Below are 17840 nucleotides of genomic sequence, written 5' to 3'. Positions count from 1 at the left end.
TATTTTGAAAACAGAAAAATTGGAACATTAGACGGCAGTCGTGGAAGGCAGCAAGTAAATGCCACGTGTTTCGCAGTGGATAGTCAATGCAATTATGAAAAGAGTAAGGATATTGCAACTATCTTGTAATTTATAATACTCTATAATATATGTACCCATAAGAATTTGTTTAACTCCCTTTAATTTATACTTTTCTATTTCCCCATCCGCATTTGTTTATCTTAGTGTAACTGCATTTGTTTAATGTTATATCCAAAAATAAATGTGGTGCATACTTGGAAACTTCGGCTATTTAAGGACACATTTAATGAGTTCTATGGTTATTTTTCCAATTAGCTGAAATAACATAGAAATTCATTTAGAATCTACATATCGAAGGACCGATTAAAGTTAAATAGTCAAATAAATTTTTCCAAGTTCAACGTCATCACATCAAATACATTCTAGGTAAATGATCGTTTCCGTTGAATTTGCGAGCAGAAAACTTTCGCTGCGAAAAGATTTTCTTTTGGTTTTCCATTTCCTTTGTTTATTCTAGGTAGCACACATGTACCCCTTGCCCTTCCTCCACCTCTACGCTTTTCTTTTGCCCAGATTTTCTTTTTTCCCCACCGACAGTAAAAAGCTTTCAGCAGCGCGGCAACCTCAAAATCGTCTGCCATAACTAATTAATGCCGTACTAATAGTGATGGCGTACCCCGGCACTCTGCCACGCCCACCACAGCCGACACCTAAGGCCCCTTTTTCTATATTTCCCCTATAAATATATACAATCCGTCCATACATATATACGTATGCATGCACATAATCTGTGTTTTTGTTGGCCCCTTTTTTTGTTTTCGCCATGTCTATCTGAGACGTCTTGAGGAGCACTTTCCGGGGGATGGGGGTGGGGATGGGGTGGGGATTTGGGGGTACGAGACAGCCAACCACAGCCATGCTGGAAACCGAACCACTGCCGCACCGCCAACCCGAAACCCGAACCACCCGCCAGGGGGCGCCACTTAGAGCAGCAGCCAACAGCAAATGGGAATCACGAAAACTTTCGTTTTTCTATTTTTCCCAAGCAGACTCACACACACACACACATACACTCCGAGGCCAGGAGAAAATTTTCATTGCATTGCATTTATTTTCTTTTCCCCCTCAGCGTCACCTTGTCTGGCATTCGTTTAGCATTTTTCGCCAGGAAAAGCGGGCGGAAAATGGGCGCAAAATGAACAGAGGGTTACCCGCTCCCAATGATGCCCTCTGCACTTTGCAATTTTGTTTAAAGGGGCTAAAAAATTCTGCGCATGTTCCCTATTCAAAAAGAAAGCAAAAAACTAGAAAAACCGAATGCATTGGATGAATGAAATTTCCCGGGGAGAAGGTTAGTGGAGCAGCATTCAGCATAGACCAAAATGGCGGAGGAAAATCGTGAAAATCTGGCGGCGACCTAGCGATGCACTTTCCCTGCTATCGCAGTCGGATAATAAATGTGAAACAATTATAGGTAAATTGGCTAAGTACATTTATCGTTTTGCTTAATATTATATTATATATATATAGATATATGTAAACTGTGCTTTAACAATGAATATATATATTTATATATTTTTCCCATACAGATCCGTGCAGAGAACAAAGCCAAATTCTTTTGGGGACTTGCCTGTCGTTTATATATTGATAAGTAATGGCAATAGAATGCGAATAGTAATTTAAAACATGCCAGAGTACAGCTAACCTATACAGTCGTTTTAGGTAACCCGTGAGTATAGAGTTTTTCCGGGACAAAGCGTGGCAAAATAAAACGAAATTGTCACCCACAATATGCCATGCAACCAGCCAGTGGCGCACGGCCGCAAAGTGCAGCATGATGAGAGGGTCGAGTGCAATCGAGAAGGTGGGAAACGATCCCCAAATCAGCGGGACTCCCCTCGAAAAAAAAAAGGAGGAAAAAGGCATAGGAGAGTGGGCCTGTGCAACCCTAGAAACTATTAAAGCATTGAGTGGAGTCGAGTCGTCGGTCCTCTTCCAATCAGCGGATCCGATGGCAGCGCATTTTTCTCGTCTCACAACAAAAACACAAACACGCCGGCAAGAGCGAGGAAAAATCGCAAAAAGGAAACAACAACGAAAACAAGTGGAAAATCCGGGCACAGAAATAAACTAGAAAAGCGACGGCTCCGCCTGCTGCCGCCAATGCAATTCGTGGAGGAGTGCTCAGGAAAAACGCGGAGAGGGTTGGCAAAAGAGGAGGGTGCCGGTGAAAAAAGGGAAAACTGTTGGGGAAAGGGGCTCGGCGACCCGCTTCGAGTGAAAACTGCGACTGAGTGAACTAAGAGCTCGGAGCACGATTCGCTTTTGACTCGGCAAAAACATATAGCTCAGAGTTGCCAGGCTCTTTCAATTACTTGAATCGCGTTAAAATGCATTCAAAAATATTGCAATGTAGAATAACTTTCCAATCGAACTTCATTATTTATGATACTTTATGAGTAAGCTACTTTAAAATGATTTGCGTGCAAATAACTTCAAATTGGTATTTAAAAACTTGGATTTAAGTGTGTGAAATTAGTTATGTTTTGAATGGTGTTCTTTATAGAAACTGCAATTAGAGATAATAATAACTGAATGTTTTAGTGTAAGTTTTGACTTCGTTATGTATGTTCTGTAAAAATTGTCTTATAACTCTTGCATTTTTGTGTGTTCACCGAGTACTTTAGAATTAGATTTTTAATAAAAAGTAAAATGAAGTATTAATTGATGCAACCTGACAACCCTGTTGCAACTGCAAATTGAGTGCAACAATTTTTCTTTCGTTTTGCCACTGAATCTGCAATTGGGCAAGGCTCTTTTCCCCTGTGCGCGAGTGTTTCATGGGTTAAGGGACAGGGGTGTTGGGGGGTTAAGCGGTGAGGCGCTGGAGGCAGGCTGTGATTCTTTTCTTCTTGTTTTTATTGCTTTCTGTCGTGGCACGTGGCACACAAAATGTAAACAAGCCGCAAAAGTGAAGCGCGTGGGAGGTCCATCAGGAAAATAAAGCAGATGGGGGTCAAAGGAGTGCCGAGGGGTCGAGGGGAGTTAAGAGATGCAAATGCGTCTAGGATTAGAGTCCTGCGGTAAGCAGATGAAGAGCAGCATCAGTAGGCATTTGATTTCCATTTGGGGGTTTTCATCCGAAAAATACTCAAATGCTTGCTGCAGTAAAATAATAAACATGTGTATGATTAAATCATGGATCAAAAAATTATAATAAACATATAATTTTAGTAGAAATGGTGTTGGAGATACAAGATCTAATAATTTAAATTTATACAGGGTTTTATATTGACTGCATAGATTCGAAATGCACATTTTTATAACCATATAAATATAAGTCATATTACATAAAATTAATCCCAACAATATATAACATCATGCATCTCTTATTCTTAGCTTAATCCTACGATATTTAGCTGCAGACACACACGATCTTAAAAGTGAAATAATCAAATAACAGTTTCTAATGCTGCAAATATTTGAGGTTAGTATTTTCGATGTAATTCCTCGTTTTCCAGAAAGTTCCTATTCATTCTGCAGTGGTTTTCACACTCCTTAAGTAACTTACGGATTTTTCTTTATCTGGAAATAGATGTTTATGCGTGGTTGCTTAATCAGGATCTCCCTGCAGCCGCACTATTACGCACTTGGCAACGGGGATGAGCACCGCACACATCCGGAAAAGTGTACCTGGCTCGAGTCCGGAAAATCGGACCGGAGTCCTCCGATCCTCCGGCTTATTCCATGCAAAATGGCCGCTCGTTTGGCCGCCTCTCCGCTCGGATTGCGTGTGCATTGGTTTACTTTTGTTTAGCAAAATGTTCATGCAAATCCGCGCGCTGCATTGCCATTTGCATAAGCGGCCCCAGGACGGGGAATCCGGACCCATAACTCCTTGCCCGTAAACCGTAGCCCGTAGTCTGTAGTCTGTAGTCCGTAACCCGGACTCGGTTCCGGGTCCATCATTAACCATCGCAGGTTGAGTGCGCTATTGAACTCCGTGCGATGTGTGTGCCAAGTCACTGCACAAAATTGTGTTTGCTTCACACATCTGACTCATAACTTAAACTCCTTTTGGCATAACCATTGATAGTATTCCTTGTAGTATTTAGTCCGGGTAGTATTCAGCAGGAGAATATCAATTAAATGTCCTTGATCTTTAGAATCAATATAAGGAATTCGCCCTGTTAATTTTAGTATTGTTTTACTTTGTTGCGTTCTGAGACATGGTGTAACATCTACAAACTACAAACTTCCACTTCATCAGTCTCCATAATTGTATGCCCTTCCTTAACTTTCAGGTTCGTATTAAAAATCATTTTTGATGTCTTGTAAAATTTTACTTTCAAGTAGTGTTAATGTGCAATGCCCGCTCTTCCATCGCGGATAATTGAAATCATGTGACTTTTCTGGCAGTGTACGCGCTGGAGGACAACTCATCACCATCGCCATTCCATCCTCATCCCAGGCCAATCCTTGCCACGCATATTCGCGCACGCACGAGGACTCACTCCTCTTTTCCTCGCCGACTCCTGGCCCAAAGTGAATCCTTTTGGAACTTGCCAAACTGGTTGGTTTAGTTTTCAAAACGGGACGTCCTTTCGCCCCACCCACACCCAGTGCTTCTTCTCCACCCCGCATGTGTGTGCGTGGAAAACCATTTAAAATTACGGCAAAAAAGCAGCAAAAGTTTTCCAACTGAAGGAGGAAAGCCAGTGTGGAGGGGATGGAAAAATGGTTGGGGAAAGTCGCGTTTGCGTTGCGTTGCGTTAAATTAAAACGCGTATGTTGCACACATTAATTGCCAGGAAGTAGATACGATGTGGGTGGGCGGGTGATGTGCAGAAAGGAGAAAAAGGGGGAAATCGGGGATTGCGAGTGCAAAGGGGGTAGCCCGGGCCAAAGGTTTTTCTAATCATTAACACAGTTGCCATCGCCATCGCCATCGAGTTTGTTTTGTTTGCCTGGCATTGCACACATTTGCAAATTAGAAATGTCCGTCAAATGCCCCGCCCCCAGATGCCGCCCGTCGCCACCCACTGCCCAACGCCCACTTGCCACGCCCCATGCAGACAAGTTGCAAAAGGTCGCTCAGATGGCCGTTGTAAGGATAATGCCGATGATGTCCTGGCGAGGAGAAAGCGACACAAAAACTGCACATGCGAGCACTCACAAGCTGCACAGTGGGCCAAATGCCAGCGAAAGCGGTTACAAATTGTATGTCTAAGTCGTAAGGCGGGATAACCACTTTCCATTATAATTAACAAAAGATTTGGGCATGTAACTGTGCTTTTGGACAAATTACTACAACATTTTAGAAACAAAATTAACAAAATGAGGTTCCATAAATATTTGTGCAATTATATTGAAACATTTATAGAGAGATTTTGTAAGACAATCGTAAGGCACATCTCTTAGTGAAAGAGATAGATTTAATTAGGATATGGTTAGTTTCAAGTTAAAAAACAATTTGCTACACCTGGTACCACTGTGCGTTGTCTTATTTGTAATGTGTGTAAAAAAGTGTATAAAAAACAATCAATTCGAAGTGGAAGTTTGTGCCAAGTACAGTCCCGCTGGAAACCCACACTAATTTACAGTTAGACACTAATGCGTGCCCCCTTGGAAAAACTTTTGTTTGCCAACCGGAGAAGAAGAAGCAGTGGCAAGAAGAAGGCGACTTGGCTACGGCAGAGCGAATCCGATTCGAAGTCAGCAACAAACTAACGATAGTTCCACCGCCGAGGAAAATAGTTTAAAATTCATTATATATGTATATGAACGAGTGAAAACTACTCAACTGGCTACTTTGCTGTCTCCCTCGCTCGCTGCAGCCATCTCTCTTTGCCACTCGACGGATTTTCCCCCAAGTCGAGCCGTACATATAATTGTGAGCGAGCTCTAACCATATATTATATGTACGGCATATGTATAAATCTAGTGTATATTATGTAAAATGTTGCATTTTCCTGCTCAAAAATCCACCACCCCCACCAACTTGTTGTTGTTTATGATAATGAGCATTTCGCTCATGTGTACGTAGATGTAGACGTACATGTACAGGAGGAAAAGAGACCCCCAAAAGGGTTGAAAACCCGTTCAGATAATGATGCTAAATTTATGTATTTTGTGTAGAAATAAAACCTGATTTTCAAACGAGTGAAAAGTCCCGGCGACTGACTGACCATTCGGGGTTATGGGCCCACGAGGGTGGGTCATTTTGTGCTAAACTTGTGGCGCCCCCGGGGGGACCTACGGTAATTTCCCCATTCCCACTTCCTGCCTCCCAGCTCGCAGTACCCAGTTCCTAGCTACCATTTCCATATCCATTTCCACAGACTCTGAGCTCTTCTTCGCTTTTAATTGTTGCTGCTGCTGCTGCTGCTGCGGCGGCGTCGCCGCTTTTGAGCCGAAACTCAATTTCCGTTTGAGTTATTTAAGGCCAGGCCGCACACACATGTGTGTTTTTTGGAGAGCGGCGGCGTTTCGTCTCGTCTCGTCTCGACTCGCATCGGCTCATATGTATGCCCACTCGTTTGAAATTTGAAAAGTTTTTTGTGTGAAAATTTCGAAAATTCGTGTGCGTTGTTATCATTTGCAATTGTGCCGTTAACCGGTTCAGCAGCAGCGGCAGCAGCAGCAGCAGCAGCAGCAGCAACAGCAGCAGCAACATCCGAGCCGTAACACTCGCCGCCGACCTTTCAGTTCCGATTCCGAGACGGACTCGTAAGACCCCTCGGTTCGCTCGGCAAGTGCAAACTGCAAATCGGGTGCGCTCAAAGGCTCTCGGGCCGCAATCCAACACTCGTTCGAGTTCGTGCCACAAACGAATTGCATCCCGGCAGCAACATCGCGGCGCAGGCAACTCTGGAGCTGGTCAGGTGCCCCCGAATGTGTCACTCTGCATTCTGACCACTAACGCGCCGGCTGTGCATCCGTTGTGAACCGATCCGTAGCGATTCGCTTCCATTCGATTCGATTCGATTCGATTCGATCCGTTACGTCGTTACGTTGCGTGGCCAATAAAGTGGCCAGAAACCGTGCTTGACTCCGGGAATCATCATTAATCGGCAAACAAAGTTGAGATTAACTGTCTACTACAACAAGTCAGCAGACCCAGATCGTGTGGCAAAGATCTCGCCTAAGAGAGCTCCAGGTCGAGATCTCAAAACCCAGTTTCTCAAACACAAAGATCGTTGGTACAATGTTGGCGCCAGCATCTGTTCAAGTTATCTGTTTTTTTGAGTGTGCCTCTGTCGGGCAATAAAAGATCGAAAGTTTGAAAACAGTGAAGAGATCTAAAAGAGAGCAATACAAAAATTGAGGTATTAAGTGCACAAGTTCGAGTATATTTGGGACATCATCGGTCGAGCAAGTGCACTTGGTGCATTTAGCAGCACAGAAGGTAAGTTGAGTTGTAAAAAAGATACTAGATACGAGAACTATCTTAAACTTAATGTCAGTACCAACTGACTTATGTGTTAAATGGCACACTTTTGGGATATATGAAACAGCAAGGGGAAAGTGCTTAAAAAAGGATCAGCTTTTTGGGGTTCTTCATTCATGATGTTGGCAAAATAGCCATTAATATTAGCATTGAGTGGGATAAATACCTACATTTCGTATCTTATTCCTAATCAAATATATTTGAGTATCTAGTATTAAAGGCAATTGGAAAACTCTGAGTTGCTTCACTAAAAAAACTCTTTTTCAAACTTTGATCGTTCAACTGAAGGAATTCGGTTGAAATTCCATTGTGAATCAAAGTAACCACTTTATTAAAAGCATATTTTTTATTCTGGCATTATCAATGATAAGTATAACACATGTTTGACACATTGAAGCAATTTAAAAAATTATTATTAGATGCATTGGAAATAAAAATCCGCATTAATTATAAGAAAATTCATACAAAGAATGTAGCTATGAAATTGCCATCTTTTTATGAATAACAGATTTGTAATCGCGATTTGTTGCAGATAGAGCTTGATACTTTATGTATCAAATCGAACTTTAAAAGTATATACGAGTGGTAATCAAATGCAATTGCCAACCATGTTTAATTCCTCTTAAATCCAAACAAAGCCCGAAAAGGAAATCAATGCAAAAAGCATTTAATGACCCACTTGACGTGTCAAAAATGCAACGGGCAGTGAGGCGATTTTACTTAATGTAATTAATTAAAATTTAACGTTTTAATTTTGAGCTGGACAAATGTCATTGTGCAAGTGCAAACAAAGACAGCAATAATTGCGTGCATATTCGTGAGTGCGTAAAATATGATACCTTGGAAAACTCATTGGCCAACCGCACTTATGTACCACAAGTTCTACCGCGAAATTGATAATTCAACGGTTAACCAACGGGCCAACAACTAGCAAAAAAATGAAAAAGGAAAATCGGGGCAAAAAAAGCGCAAACCGGGCTCCAGCGAGTGTTAAACGCTTTAAATCAACTTAACAGTGGGGAAGCCCATGAAAAACTACCAACACAGGGCTTACACGTAAACAAAAATCGAAATCGAGGGCGGGGAGAACTTGAAATACACTGGGAAATTCGTCACAGCTAGTTTGTCAAATATCTTGGCAAAATTCCTCTGAGTTTCCCACAATTTCTTGCAGCAAATTAAAATTGCATGAAATGCATTCTACGGAAAGGTGTAGTTTTCAACAAGAAACAAATGTAAATATAGATATCAGCTGCTGGACGTAGGATATTATAGGAAAAAGGATCCCAAGAAAAGGATTCCAAGAAAAACGTTAAGGGGTAAAAATGACATTTAAATGCGATTTCAATGGGTTAATCAAAAATATTACTGTTAACATACTTACTTACTTGGAAATCAAAGTGTGTTCAAATAATTGGGTAACTAGTTTGTATCTTTTTAAAACACCACGAAAGAAAAGCCTATATCAGTCCTAAATGTGAATCAAAACAGGCATAAAAAGTGAATACCAGCAAACCACCGTAAACAGATTCCTATTCACATGCGAATGTATGAATATAAGTGAATATTGTGCATAATCAACGGAGATTCGGACTCGGACTGCTCTGGAATGTGGGCGGTGTGGGCGTGGCAGGCAGCTGGCTCAAGGGCCATGGGACGATGGGCGGCGGGCGTAAGACCCACCCACCGAGGGGGCGGTGCGTTGAGGGAAGGGGCGTGGGAGGTATTTGAAAGTGGTCAACCAACTCGTTGACCGCAAAAGAGAAAAAATAATAAAATGAAATAAACACACGCAGACAGATAGGACAGATGTGCGAGTGTGTGCATGTAAACACACACACACACATGTGTGTGTGTGCGGCCTGGCAGTCAAATCACAAACAAAACAAACAACAATGGCAACAATAATTCCAGCAGCCGGCGCTGAAATGTAGGCAATGGAATTATTTTTTGCCCCATTCATATTTTTGCTGTTTGCATTTTGTTTATTTTTTGGGCGCTGCTAATGCAATGCGACAGTTGAACGTTTCATTTTATAATGTTTAATTTAATTTATATTTATTGCAAAATGTTTAGGTTTTTTCCATCCGCTGATTGGCCAATTTGAGAGTCGCCAGTTTTTGCTAAAGTTAATGATTTATTTTAATTTGCTGGAATTATTGACAGTTTGACAAACTGGGAGACTAAATTGAACATTCCTCGCGGTTTGCTGATGGAAAACGATTCAGCAAGCGCGCCTAAGGGAATTTCGGTAATTTGAGAAATAATAAGCAACTTTTTGGAAATAGTAAATTAAATTCCCATAGACAACAAATCCCTCTTAGTATTCGTGTGCGAAAATAAATTAAAAAGACTAAAAAACTTGTTTATTCTATACCTTTTCTACAAATAGATCAGCCACAACCAATTTCAATCATTTTTAATATAAAATGTGTGTAACTATATTTATTTGACATTATTATATGAAGTGGAGTGAAAATGTAAACTATCTAACTTCTCGAAAAAAATACATATAGTTTTGAGCAAGAGAGTGAGGAAATATATATAAAATTGCATTTTTTAAAATCCCCCGAACGTTTTTACATATGTTTTTCATTTTCCCTTTGCTATTCGCTGTTTTGTGTCTTAATTAAAAAGTGCCGACCATTTTAAAAACGGTGAAATCAGCGCGAGGGTGTGGAATTTGTAGGATCGCCGAGATATTTATACATATATTTATGAGGGTTGCTTGCAATTATATTGTGCATTGTGCTGTTGTTGTCCTTCGTCTGGACGCCGCGTTTTTTGTTGTTTTGTGCAAGTGCAACTTTTATCGATTTAAATTAAAAACGCATTGCTGCAAATTGTAAAAATTATTGTGCGTCTGTCCGATTTCCCGACCGTCTGTCTCGCTGCGTTTTCCCCAGCCAGTTTCGCCAGCCTGTCCTGTGTGTGTTTGTGTGCCAGGAAGTGCCGGCACATTAAGTTGGTAGGCCGTGTTGTTGGACAGCATCCTGTCCCCGCCCGGCCCCCTCTGCATCCACGCCGCCATGTCCACGTCCGCGTCCATGTCCATGTCCATGTCATTGGCCGGGGCAATGCGGAAAATCGCATTTTCTCATTTGGCTTCTGTCAGGCAAAAATATCAAAAGCGCGTCGCGAAAATCTCGTTTATTTTTCACACGCATTTCTGACATCTCCCGACGGCCCATCCTTCGTCGCAGTCGTCCTGCGAGGTCAAGGAATCCATCGAAGACTGCCGTTCTGGCCAATTCTTGGGCACCTCACCCAAATTGGCTTAAAGCCGTTCGATCTGCGGTCGTGTTGCATCGCCTCGCATAAAGGACTTCGTCGGCGAGAAGGCGCCTTTTCTTATTTGATTCACTTCCGTTGGCATTTTATGAAGTGCAGTGCAGCGAAAGCAGTGCGTTGCGTATACGCCATGTTGTCACGCAAAAGCGTAAATTGCAGCCGTGGATCAAATCGGTTCCATTTGACTGGTATCTATTAACTTATACCAAAACATAGATTTGATGAGCAAATTAATGTGCTGCATTTATTGCAAAAATGCTAAGGTGTAAGGATAATTGTGTAAGGAAAGTAATGAGGAGTTCTTTCAAATGTCTGGCTTTTGTTTAAGAACTTGACTTAATGTTAGAGTGAGTGTATTAAAGAAATTCGTGTTTGAATCATCATGTCTTTCAATGCTGCCAGTAATATCTGAATATTGCAAGTCTCGTTTGGCACTTGTATCCAATGAAACTCAGTAATATGCATATTTGTATACGAGATATTTCTAATTCCCCAAATACCGCCATTAAATCACACATATATTTATATATATAGCATATAGCATATATCGCGAACTCCCACCGCCGATACCCTTCGCATTAAACTTTCACGCCGACGACCTGCAATCTGTGATGTTCTATTTAAACATGCGCAAGCTGAAAGAGTTAATGCTATGTCCTGGATCCTGGATCGAATGCATTAATGTCCTGGCCGCCATTGCAAGGGGGCTCCTGAAAAATATATAAGTATGTGCGGGCATATGTATATTTGTGTATTTGTATATGAGCGGCAACAGCGCACACAATTAATAAGAATTACAAGTTGTATGATGAGGGGGCGGTTGGCTGTGTGTCTGTGTATGTGTGGGTGTGTGCCTGTGTGTTTGTGCGGGCTTATCCGCATCCTGCATCCTGAATCCTGCATCCTGGATGTGGGCGGTGTGGGGGTGGGGGAGGTGGCGTGGCAGCATCAGCAGCATCGGCAGCAACAGCAACATCGGCCGCACAAGTGCTAATGACTTAATAAATCATCGCGTGCGACAAAGAAATATATGGGATATATGTTCCTGGTCGGTCCTGCTCCCCAGCAGCAACAACCGCAACCAGGAAGAGCCGATGGTTTGGGCATTGCTGAGGTCGTGATTGGGCCAGCAAAAAAGCGAGAAAAAGGGGGAAAAAAGAGGAATAAATGCATAATTCAATGAAAATCCAGCAGAAATTCCTTTAATCCTCAATATTCATTAAAAAATATGAGTCGACCTCATGATGTTGCTGCCGTGTTGTTGATGCTGCCGTCGTGTTTGTCGAGTTGCTGATGATGTTGCTGCTGATCTGGCTTTTCTTGTTAAGTCTTTATTTTGCTGCCGAATGTATTTAAAATTGATTTTTTCCCCACTCGCAAAGGGAACGAATTACCTGCACTTATAGTCGCTACCTTAATTTGAATGTATTATAGCAAACTCTTCTGTATTGACAGTCCCAAAGTTTAGCTTCTATCATTCAGGCAATTGAAGCCAGTAACTTACATATTTGGTATAAAATATAAATATAACTTTATCTTATTTATGTTATGAAGACCAAATACATTTCTAATAAGCTGTGGAATAAGATCCTAAAGCATTCCCGACTCTGCTCTCGAAGGATTTTATGGCGATCCTTGGGACTTCGCTTCCACGGTGCATCGTGTTTTAAATTTTTCAATTAAAGCCATTCAGGCGCGGAGCCAGAACATTTTTGCTGCTGGTTTCTGTGGCCAAGGGCCAGGTGCAGCGTCGCCCCGACTCATTACATCTTTATGTGCTTGAGTACATAATGTGCGGAGTATATAGGCTTAATCAGCAACTTAAATGTGTCGTGTGGCAGCAAGGATTTAATGCACGGCCCACCGGACCGATTTCGCCAGCTCACCCCTGCTCCGTGCAACTTTTCCGGCGATTTTCCCTTGTGCGGGAAACTTTTGCTGTCCGGCCATTTGCACGTTACAAAAATTAATTCGATTTGCTGCTCGGCGGTCATTTTAATCGTTTGCCGTCGTGCGGTGCCGTTTAATGAAAGGACGAAAACCAGGACACACTCGCGCTCGGCCAGCCTGCAATGCAATTAAAAATTAAAAACGTGAGCAAAATGCATAATGAGCTCTCAAGCAACACTTCATTAACGCGTTTTCTTCGCCACCCCACCACCGGCCCACTCTTCCCCACTTCTCCGCACTTTCCCCCACCTGAATTTCCCTGTCAAGATATGTAACACTCCTTTTCCCAGCGAGTGCGTGTGTGTCCTGCGCTTTTCCCATTGACGGGCGACAAAATGTTAACAAGCTGTTGAAAAATCGGCAAACTGGCCAGAATGCGTAACCAGAGAAAGCACCTCAACACACCTCAGCCCCTTCTCACCACCCCCCCTCTCGTTAAGCCTATAAACCAACGAGTTCAACGTGGCCAAAAGTAAGGGAAGATCCTTGCCAAAATAGCGTCGACTCTTGGATGCCCTGCAAGGAGATTAAGAATGAAGAAGCCGCTTGGATTGAAGTGCTTATTAATACTGCTAGGAAATATTTAGTTAATTTGCAAAAGGATAATCATTCAATATTCGGTAGTGAATATACTTAGCTTTATCCTTAGCTTTAGCTTAAGATTTTCCCATTTCGAGAGTTTAGTAAATTCCGCGATCCCAATACTAAATGCAAAATTGCCATTTTAACACATATTTGCACTAACTTATTGTAGTTATATTATTTGTCGAATCCAGTAATCTTCTTAAGATTGGTCTTAGTCAACTCACTTTCCTTGGTGGGATGTTGAACACGAATTTAAGTATCTTATCAAGCAATCGATCCTGGTCCAACTGCTGATCCTTGGCAATGTCTAGGGTATCAGTTTATTATACAACTACTTAACCAGCGCACTATGGTCCAGAATTCGTTTTTTTTGGCATAAAGTCTAAATTTTTATGTCAATATATCGTCCTCTAGCAATTATTTTCTAATAGAAAATTGATCATATAAATAAAAACCAAAAACAAAATTGACCGAAAGCTTCACTAAATCGTTTTATAAGCTTTTAAAGTTGAAGTGTTAAAAAGCCGATTGAGAGAATGCAATTTCCGAAAAATTACTTGCTTACTTTTGCATGTGGTATGATCGTTAATACGCATCCATAAATTATAGTAAAATATGGAAAATAAATGCCAAGGTATGATGTTTTTAACGTATGTAGGTAATATATGTGAAGTTGTACTGTTTTTATGTTGTGTGACATCCAATTTATGTGTATTTTTACAGAAAATTCTAACGTGTCCCCTGTGTTTCGTGGAGTATAACTAATTTTCTGACAATTTCTGACAAAAGTTAAAAACGTCAGTTTGTACCTTTAACTATTGTCTTTCACGGTAAAGTAATATCTTTTGCCCATTTTTGCTCGTTTTCTTAAAAATTTGATTTTATATAGGCAATTTCGAGTTCAGACATAGCGACCTCCTGTACATTTGGAGGCGTAACAATAGGCAAATAAGTTATGTTTCAGATAACGTTTATTCCGCAATCAACAACAATAATCAGGAATCGAAACAGACAGAAGATATTGACAAAAAATAGTAAATTTTGAATTATTTATTAAAAAAAAACTGCCCGAGTGAAACAGACAACTAGACCGATTTATTTCCAAACATACCAAGTGGATGGCGTCAAAGATAACAATTCTTGTTAGAGATTTTGAAAACTCCAAGACACCAAAGCAAATGGGACGCCGAAACTTATCTTACCAAAATGCAGGAGAAGATTAAAAAGGAAACTGAAAATGCGAGTGAAGCCTGGAATAAACTTTACAAAAGGGACCGACTATCACATGCAAGGAAAAATAGTCGGATCAATAGGATGAGTGATATTTTCCACAGAGCGATTGATTCCTCGGACCCACTATTATCAACAATTTGTTTAAAAGAAAGAGAGAAAAAATAGGAAAAACCACTTCCAAAGGCAGTAATAAGTCTTTTGGAAATACAGTCTAATTTTAAACCTGATCCATGAGACAAAATATTGGATTCACAATCTGATTCTGATTCGAGTTCAGATTCGGGAATTTAAAATGTAGAACTAGAAAAAGAAGAGGGCGATTATTTTTAAAACAACAATTTTAAATTTATTTTAATAAAAAAAAAAAAAAAAATGATATTTCGTTGACTCCTGAGTCATACCAGTAGTTAATATGGGAGGCAAGAGAGGGCGTGGTCGCACAGACTTCAAATTTTCTGTGCAAACTATTTGTGATTTAACAACAAAATGTACAAAGTTTCAAGTCTGTAGCTCAATTTTTAGACTTTATGCCAAAAAAATCGAATTCTGGACCACAGTGCAGCGTCATAAATTTACATGCCAGGCGAACAAACAAGGCCCGAAAAAATGAAAATGAAAATCGCAATGGTCAGGGGGAAATCGAGGGGATGTGTGTGCACGGAAACCAGGCGATGAGGTGGCACCCATCCGCAGTTCGTGGCCTCAATGTTGGCCTCAAAATGCAAAACCCCAAAAAGGAGCAAAGTGCAGGAGTGGAAAAGCCTTGCACGTGATTGTCAACAAGTTTGACTGCAATGGCTTGCAAATGGGAAAAGCGGCGGGACGAAGGGAGGGTGGATCTTGGGATGAGTCGTGGGGTGGGAGTCCACAAGATGGACCTTGCAGTTGGTTTGCTTTTCCGCTTCTCCACTCGATTTTCTTTTTTATTGATTTTCCTTTGCCTGCTTTTTTGCATGTGCGCATATTACGCATACGCCGCGTGTGCAACGGAAACCAGCCAACTGACCAAACGCGTCCTGAAAAGCGAAGCCCCCCACCCCACCGCCACTTAACCCCACACCAGACCCTGCCCCTTAACCCTTGTTTGTCGGTCTGCGTTTGTACAGCTGTCAGACAGCCAACCTCTGGTCGTTGCCCAAAAAGGCATGATAAAAGGGAAATATATGTGTGTAAAAAATAAATATAAAAAGAACGTTGGAAAAATCCCGAAAAAAGGAGAAAATACCCGCGGAACACGCGTGTTCTCTCATGTTTATTATTGCAGCAACAAATTGGTGGTGAGGGGTCTTAAAAGCGACCCCTTGCCCCCGCAATTGTTGCATTGTTGCATTCGCTTCTTTGACAGACAGACAGACAGACAGTGGGGAAAAAAATTGACCACCAAACAACTCACCTGCCCCACCGTCTCATCCCGTCCGTCATGAACCCCGCCCCACCACCACAACCCCCCACCCCCTGGGGGTATATGTTTTCTCTGTTTTGGGCCTTTTGTTGGTGGCAACCACATATTCGGTTGCTGATTTTTGGTTTCGTAATTTTTCCTACCCACAATGCAACAGCGGCAATTGTTGTTGCATTTGTTTGGACCTTGTTTTTGTTTGCGTGTGTGTTTGGCGGTTTTTCACCTTCTTTTTCGCCATTTTCCCCGGTTTGGGTCTACAAATTATACCGAGTTGTTTAAGCCAGAGTTTCCTTTGTTTTTTTTTCGGTTTTGGCCGAAAGAGCTGTTGATTGGTTGCGAATTTCGATGGTAATAATTCTGAAGAGTTAACTCCATGCAACCTTATAATGCTCGCAGGAAATTATAAAATAAAAAATATTAACCAAAGTTATGTTGCCTTTGTTCGAAATTTGTATTCTTCCCAAATGTTTATGTGGTATGTGGTAAAATTGTAGTAATAATACTATTAATAATAATAATAATAATAAGTGAAGGGGCTTCTTATTGTTCCACTCCTTACCTACGTTTGCTTTTAAAAACTTTATTTATTTATTATATTTATTTGTTGCTTGTAAATAAAATAAATGTGTGTTCTGTCCTTGGTAAATAGTATTTATTGACGTATAATAAAGCGTATCCAAAACTACAATATATTGGTGATCAGAATAACTAGTCGATATGTTCTAGCCACATTCGATTTTCCATGCGTGTGTCCTTTCTTATGAACTTCGAGATCTTGGAAATTTTGGCATTAACTTAAGCCGAAAGATTTCTTAAAATATATTTATTTATGCTAAATTAAAATATATTTATCTGCCTGTGAATTTTCAAAAACATTCGTGCTTAAAGATGTCATGATTCTGATTTGAAATTCAGCTTTGCTCATCGATATCGATCTACAGCACACAAATAGTTCAAATCGGACTATTCATTGCAGAATTATGAGCAGATATTTACCCGCCGATAGGTGGAGCACGTGTGCACTTCCGCGCTGTTTGCGTGCGAGTATTGGGTATCTGATAGTCGAGACAATAGATTCTAGCGTTCCCTCTTGCTTCGAACAATGCAATTTCCAAAATCACCTCCAAGATCCATTCTACATGTGTCATTTTGAAATACAGTTCCTGCCACTGTGTGCCAGTTAATTATTTCCTGTCAAATGGTAGTTTTTCCCTGCAACAAAACTCAATACATCAATTGCCATTGCAGCTGCAACTCCATCATCTGATACATGTGTGAAAATGTATGCCGTGTACTGGGCAATAAAAATATTTACAACAACAATCATAGCAAAGGCTTTTTGGGTCTACCAATATTATTCCACACAACTTCAAACCCACAAAATGTTGGTTAGTTTTTCGTAATAACTTCAAATCTGCACTTGCCACTTTGTGTGTGTGGAAAATGGGCGGATGGAGCCAGAGGGGTAAGTGGGGAATGTGGGGTCAAATGCGGGTGTTGCATCCCCAAAATGCAGCACACGTATAAAAATCCATACATATATATATATCCATATATATGCAAACAGAACGCCTCCCACGGGCTCTACAATTTCAACATGGCATCGAATTTTGCGTTCAGGTTTTCCAGATTTTTTTGTGTGTTCTGGTTTCTGGTCTGCCATTCGGGGTGTAAAAATAATTTAACTAAAAATTGCACACAAATGTCCCTCACACACAGTCACCGCAAAATGTGTATGGGCGGGCTTGTGCCACCCAGTGTCCAAAGGTGCGTATAATACAACGCAGGCATAATAAAATCAGGGCCGCAAAAATGTGCAACAAGGGAACAAAATGTGCGCAGCCATGGAGAAATCCCTTAAAAATCTCAATTGGCTTCTGATTAATTTGGATATTTTGTTGATGTGTT

At 41.1% G+C, this 17840-nt stretch overlaps 1 protein-coding gene across 2 annotated transcripts in view; it reads left to right on the top strand.

The window, feature by feature from the left end:
• The first annotated feature begins 6592 nt into the window (after positions 1 to 6592).
• The window catches only part of LOC6726535 (runt-related transcription factor 3), a 33007-nt gene continuing 21759 nt past the window's right edge, over positions 6593 to 17840 (top strand). For both annotated transcript variants that reach the window (XM_039296939.2, XM_039296937.2), the window contains exon 1: positions 6593 to 7429. The gene's annotated coding sequence lies outside the window, so the exon portion shown is untranslated. The remainder of the gene's footprint in view (positions 7430 to 17840) is intronic.

The sequence above is a fragment of the Drosophila simulans genome, chromosome X, assembly GCF_016746395.2.
Source record: "Drosophila simulans strain w501 chromosome X, Prin_Dsim_3.1, whole genome shotgun sequence".
Taxonomy (NCBI): domain Eukaryota; kingdom Metazoa; phylum Arthropoda; class Insecta; order Diptera; family Drosophilidae; genus Drosophila; species Drosophila simulans.
The sequence above is the reverse complement of the archived record's forward strand: the minus strand, read 5'-3'. Positions and strand labels throughout refer to the sequence as shown.